The sequence below is a fragment of the Oncorhynchus kisutch genome, unplaced genomic scaffold, assembly GCF_002021735.2.
Source record: "Oncorhynchus kisutch isolate 150728-3 unplaced genomic scaffold, Okis_V2 scaffold4001, whole genome shotgun sequence".
In the NCBI taxonomy this organism is placed as follows: Eukaryota; Metazoa; Chordata; class Actinopteri; order Salmoniformes; family Salmonidae; genus Oncorhynchus; species Oncorhynchus kisutch.
Genome location: NW_022265946.1, coordinates 99,798 through 105,817, shown reverse-complemented (window position 1 = coordinate 105,817; position 6,020 = coordinate 99,798).

The window sequence follows — 6,020 nt, the reverse complement described above, 5'->3', positions numbered from 1 at the left end:
CATGCTGGATGGAAGACTATTACAGAGGAAAAGCTTCTGCATTAGATATTGCGTTAGGGAAATGATTAGCACCTATTGTCTCTCCATGTTATATGTCCAACTACTATAGACCAGGGATGGGCAACTCCAGTCCTCGAGTGCCAGAGTGATGTCACACAGCTGATTAAACTAATTACATTCTAAACTGAAGATCTTGATTAGTTGATTATTGGAGTCAGGTGTGTTAGAAGGGGCTGGGGCAAAAGTGTGACACCAGTCAGGCCCCTGAGGACCAGAGTTTCCCATAGCTGCTATATAGACGCTGTCATCAGGCTCACTTTGTGGCTCACTTTGCCGACGTCCTATTGAAACAACAACAGACAGAAGAAATTTGCATCATGTAGTTATTAAAATGCATATAAATAGAATGAAACTATTCTATGTTAAAACTATACTACATGACCCAACAGTAAGAGGACACCTGCTCCTCGAACATCTCATTCCAAAATCATAGACATTAATATTGGAGTTAGTTCCGGCCCTTTGCTGCTATAACAGCCTCCATTCTTCTGGGAAGGCTTTCCACTAGATGTTGGAACATTGCTGCGGGGACTTGCTTCCATTCAGCCACAAGAGCATTAGTGAGGTCTGGCACTGATGTTGGGCGGTTAGGCCTGGCTCGCAGTCGCCGTTCCAATTCATCACAAAAGTGTTTGATGGGGTTGAGGTCGGGGATCTGTGCAGGCCAGTCAAGTTATTCCACACCTATATCTGTATGGACCTCGCTTTGTGCACAAGGGCATTGTCATGCTGAAACAGGAAAGGGCCTTCCCCAAGCTGTTGCCACAAAGTTGGTAGTACAGAATCGTCTAGAATGTCACTGTATACTGTAGTGTTAAGATTTCCCTTCACTGTAACTAAGTGGCCTAGCCCTAACCATAAAAACAGCCCCAGTGTTTTTGCACGCTATGCTGTTAAGCACTCAGCGGTTCTGTGAGCTTATGTGAACTACCACTTCACGGCTGAGCCGTTGTTGCTCCTAGATGTTTCCACTTCACAATAACAGCACTTACAGTTGACCAGGGCAGACATTTTACAAACTGACTTGTTGGAAAGGTGGTATCCTGTGACGGTGCCACAATGAAAGTCACTGAGCTCTTCGTACACCTGTCAGCGACATGAAATAGCCGAATCCACTAATTTGAAGGGGTGTCCACATACTTTTGTAAATATGGTGTATTTGGAATGGTTTTCCTTGTGTTTCAGCATTTCAGCTTTTCATTACATTTCCCAACTTTATCTGTGCTTGATTAAGATAGTGTTTGTGTTGTGCTGCTGCTTTGATCAGTGGGCTGTGAGAAGACAACCTTGTGTGTGTCTGATCACAACAAACAGACATCCCACCCATCCCTGAGCACACCAATACCATCTGTCTGGTATGGATCTCTGGGGCTGCCTGAGTGTGTGTGTGTTTGGGAAGTCTGTGTATGTGTGTGTGAGTGTGTGTGTGAGCAACTTCAAACTGACAACAGAAGTGTAACTCCTCTGTTCTGATGTTCGCCCCTCGACACAGGCGGGAACACGTACGCACACACACAGGCATGCGCACACACACACAGAGCTGAAATCTGCTGTGTTCAAACAGGACTGTGAAGTCTTAATTAAGAAGCTCTAACAGAAGAGTGATTAAAAGAAGAACCTGAAAGGATTCTCTAATGAAAGGAGTGATTCCCTCATCAGCTAGAGGAGAGGAGGGGAAGGAGAAGATAGGGATGAGAAAGAGGAGGGGTAACAGAGATGAGGGGTGGGATAGAGAGAAGGAAAGAGATAAAGAGGGAGAAAGGATGTGTAGACTGACTGGAGCAGTTGTCCCCTGTGTTGCTATAGGATCTGATATGGCCAATAAGACTATTTACACAAAGAGCAATGTCTGATAACTATTTGAAACAGATTGTACTATTGACCTCCCTCCTGGTTCTATTTGTTTGAGAGAGAGCGATATATTACGTCTCAGGGCTCTCCAACCCTGTTCCTGGAGAGATTTCTCTGGACCTCTCTCTCTGGACCTCTCTCTCTGGACCTCTCTCTCTGGACCTCTCTCTCTCTGGACCTCTCTCTCTCTGGACCTCTCTCTCTGGACCTCTCTCTCTGGACCTCTCTCTCTCTGGACCTCTCTCTCCCTGAATCTCTCTCTCCCTGGACCTCTCTCTCTGGACCTCTCTCTCTCTGGACCTCTCTCTCTCTCTGGACCTCTCTCTCTCTGGACCTCTCTCTCTGGACCCCTCTCTCTCTGGAACTCTCTCTCTCTGGACCTCTCTCTCTGGACCGCTCTCTCTCTGGACCTCTCTCTCTCTGGACCTCTCTCTATCTGGACCTCTCTCTCTCTGGACCTCTCTCTCTCTGGACCTCTCTCTCTCTGGACCGCTCTCTGTCTGGACCTCTCTCTCTCTGGAACTCTCTCTCTCTGGACCTCTCTCTCTGGACCGCTCTCTCTCTGGACCTCTCTCTCTCTGGACCTCTCTCTATCTGGACCTCTCTCTCTCTGGACCGCTCTCTGTCTGGACCTCTCTCTCTCTGGAACTCTCTCTCTCTGGACCTCTCTTTCTCTGGACCTCTCTCTCTCTCTCTCTCTCTGGACCTCTCTCCGGACCTCTCTCTCTCTCTGGACCTCTCTCTCTCTGGACCTCTCTCTCTCTGGATATCTCTCTCTCTCTCTGGACTCTCTCTCTGGACCTCTCTCTCTCTGGGCCTCTCTCTCTCTGGACCTCTCTCTCTCTGGACCTCTCTCTCTCTGGACCTCTCTCTCTCTGGACCTCTCTCTCTGGACCTCTCTCTTTCATCTCTTCAGTGATTATGTGAGGTACATCTCTGCCCCGTCATCTCTTCAGTGATTATGTGAGGTTGTACAGCTGTGTGGGTGGGTGTCATTGCTGGAATTCAACTTCATTAAATAAAGTGTGCATCTCCAAGGGTGACTTTGGGGTCAGTAGAACTGCCATTAAATATAGATCAATTGTGGTTATCACTTTACAGTTCATATGGAATTGCATGTCTGTATTTCAAACGTGGTGGAATTCAATTTAAACTGTTGAAGGTAGACAGGAATGATCTCCTAGTAGTAAATTAAGTGTTATATGCCTAGTTATATGCTCATCATGTATCTGTGGGAGCTAATCCCCAAATTAACAGTATCCACCATCTGTGGGAGCTAATCCCCAAGTTAACAGTTTCCACCCTCTGTGGGAGCTAATCCCCAAGTTAACAGTACCCACCCTCTGTGGGAGCTAATCCCCAAATTAACAGTACCCACCATCTGTGGGAGTTAATCCCCAAATTAACAGTATCCACCATCTGTGGGAGCTAATCCCCAAATTAACAGTATCCACCATCTGTGGGAGCTAATCCCCAAGGTAACAGTATTAACCATCTGTGGGAGCTAATCCCCAAATTAACAGTATTTACCATCTGTGGGAGCTAATCCCCAAGTTAACAGTATCCACCATCTGTGGGAGCTAATCCCCAAGGTTACAGTATCCACCATCTGTGGGAGCTAATCCCCAAATTAACAGTATCCACCATCTGTGGGAGCTAATCCCCAAGGTTACAGTATCCACCATCTGTGGAAGCTAATCCCCAAGGTTACAGTATCCACCATCTGTGGAAGCTAATCCCCAAGGTTACAGTATCCACCATCTGTGGAAGCTAATCCCCAAGGTTACAGTATCCACCATTGCTTGTGCAGCAGAACACAGTGCTATTCTCCCTCTAGTCCTCAAGCAGCAGAAGGACAGTGAGCTCCCTCTATGGGGCACTGGGTTATAAAATATAAACAGATTCCCTGTGTCAGCATTTCACTTGGACACTGGCACTGTGTTGACACACAGCAGATGAAGTTAAAATAGGAAAAATAGATGTGCTTCAAGCCAAACCCTCTCCGCTTCTGTAAATAAAACATGTATACACACACATATGCAAATGATGTCACGCACACAAACACACGAGCGGCCCTCCCAGGAGGCACGATCACACTCAAGCAGAGAATTCAGTGTCACAGAAAGCCAGTTTCTGACCCTACATCCCCGCCAGACAGATGAGGCAGCTGGACAGGGACGGGCAGCCGTCTGGCCCTCACAGCCCCTGGGGAACTGTGAGGAGGAGAGGCCCTCTCTCTTCTGGAGAGTGACCAGCTGAGCTGCTTTACTAGGTGTATGAGAACGCCGTCATGTCCTTAGGTCAGGGCTGTCTAAGCAGGATACACAGTGGGCTCTGAACTACTGCTGAAGAAGGCCTTGTGGAGGAGCCCAGTAAGACAGTCTTTACACTGGTGTCATAAAGATCCTGCTTGACTGACAGTTGAGTTACATACAGTCCTAGTTCACCTCTTGACAAACCAAATCATTGTTGTTGAGGAAAATGTGTTTAATAAAATATTTGGCTGCATTATGTTAAAAAGGTGCATTTGTACTGCAGAACATATAGTGCATTGGGAAAGTATTCAGACCCCTTGACGTTTTCCACATTTTGTTACGTTACAGCTTTATTCTTAAAACGGATTAAAAAAATAAAAAAATAACTCATCAATCTACACACAATACCCCATTATGACAAAGCAAACACAGGTTTAAAACATTTTTTTGCTAAATAATTTCAAATAAAAAAACAAATATCTCCATATACATATACCTTATTTCCATAGGTATTCAGACCTTTTGCTATGACACTCAAAATTGAGCTCAGGGGCATCCTGTTTCCATTGATCATCCTTGAGATGTCTCTACAACTTGATTGGAGTCCACCTGTGGTAAATTCAATTGATTAGATGGGATTTGGAAAGGCACACATCTGTCTATATAAGGTCCCACACTTGACAGTGCTGTAGCATGTAGCATCATGCTGTGGGGATGTTTTTCAGTGGCAGGGACTGGGAGACTAGTCAGGATCGAGGGAAAGATGAATGGAGCAAAGTACAGAGAGATCCTTGATGAAAACCTGCTCCAGAGCGCTCAGGACTTCAGACTGGGTTGAAGGTTCACCTTCCAACAGGACAAAAGCCCTAAATATACAGCAGGAGTGGCTTTGGGACAAATCTCTGAATGTCCTTGAGTGGCCCAGCCAGAGCCCGGACTTGAACCCCATCAGACATCTCTGGAGAGACCTGAAAATAGCTGTGCAGGGAAGTTCCCATCCAACCTGACAGCTTGAGGGGATCTACAGAGAAGAATGGGAGAAACTCCCCAAATACAGATGTGCCAAGCTTGTAGCGTCATACCCAAAGAAGACCTGAGTCTGTAATCGCTGGCAAAGGTGCTTCAACAAAGTACTGAGTAAATGGTCTGAAAACGTACGTAAATGTGATGTTTTTTTAAAATGTTTAATACATTTGCAAACATTTCTAAAAACCTGTTTTTGAGGAAATACAACAATTTAATATTTTTTTTAAAATAAGGCTGTAACGTAACAGAATGTGGTAAAAGTTAAGGGATCCGAGTACTTTCTGAACGCCCTGTATGCAGTCATATTGTCAGCGGCGGATGGAGAGCACGTTGTGCTGGCGGACTGCACATGTTACAGGTTTGATATTGAAAGATATTTTGTGTATTTGCAGTTGACCCTGAAAACTTGTCACACAGATTGCAAAGCATTCCCCAAAATGCCAAACATCTCTCTTCCTCCCCACATCAATAGAATAGTAGTGTAGAGTGTATACACTAACTATTCAGTTGTGAGCTTTGCCTTACTAAGTGCTTATAAATATTGAATGGCTAAATGGGAAATGTTAACATTTGTCCAATTGCCTTGTTGGCCCAATGAAATATTAATCGCCAAGAAAAGCTTTTGTTTTACCACAACAGTGAGAAAAGGTAAAGATGGAATGAATAACACTTTTTGTATTCCTTTGTAGATGTTGAGCTTCTTTGATCCTTCTTGACCCCCATTTTCCATGTCTGTCAGGGATGATAGATACAGCACGCCCTGCATTGTGGGCCAGACAATTATACACGTAGAGATTCTAAAAGTAGGCATCTCAGATCTACAGTGGC